The sequence below is a fragment of the Apis dorsata genome, unplaced genomic scaffold, assembly GCF_000469605.1.
Source record: "Apis dorsata unplaced genomic scaffold, Apis dorsata 1.3 scaffold_111, whole genome shotgun sequence".
NCBI classification, from domain to species: Eukaryota; Metazoa; Arthropoda; class Insecta; order Hymenoptera; family Apidae; genus Apis; species Apis dorsata.
In genome coordinates, this window is record NW_006263406.1 from 258,961 (window position 1) to 259,879 (window position 919).

Genomic DNA, 919 nt, shown 5'->3' on the forward strand with positions numbered 1-919 from the left:
GAGAGGAAAATGTCGGCCACGATATCTTTCGTTCGGTCGCGAAAGATAGGCGTGCACACGGGCGAATAAAGCTCCGTTCAAAAGAGCGTTTTTGTTCTCTCCGTGTACGTGTTTAGCGCGCTGTTGCCCTCCCGGTGAAAGAGAAAACCACCGTGTACGTGCCTCTCTACGCGCGCCTAAACGAACGAAGCGCGTAAAAATAGAGGCAGGGCCGTTTATTCGCCGCGGACGAAACAAAGCGGCCGTTTTAGCGGACGGGTCGCCATAAAAATCCGAGTAAGGGATATTTAGACTCGCGCCGGTCCAAATGCCGGTAAAAATTCTACGTGACCGGAAACCGAGCGAAATGAAAACTTGCGAGTTCGGTTTAATTTTTTCGTAGCGAAACTCTGCGCTGTTGAACTCGCTCTCGAGCAAATTTTTTTCTCGCTAATTGCCGCTCCCGCTCGCGAAATAATCGCCGCGGAGTTATCTCTATGATCGTCTCGAGAGCAAAAACGAGAAGACGAGAATAAGTTTACCATCATATACTTTCTGCATATAATTCGAAATAAAATTCTCTCGAAATTTGTTTCGGTCATTACGTTAATTAGAATTATCTCAGTTGGTCGATCATAAATAATATATTAAAACATATTAAAATATCTCCTCGAGGATAAGTTTGACCTTACACTTTGTAATAACACGAAATAAAATTCTCTCGAAATTTGTTTTAGCCATTACTTAATTAAAATACATTAATTAAAATTGCTCGATCATAAATGATATATTAAAATATATTAAAGTATCGTCTCGAGGATAAGTTACATGTTTACACTTTAATAATTCGAAATAAAATTCTTACGAAATTTCTTACAACCATTACGTTAATTAGAATTAATTAGAAGTTTTCGATTGTCACGTGAATAATACATTAATC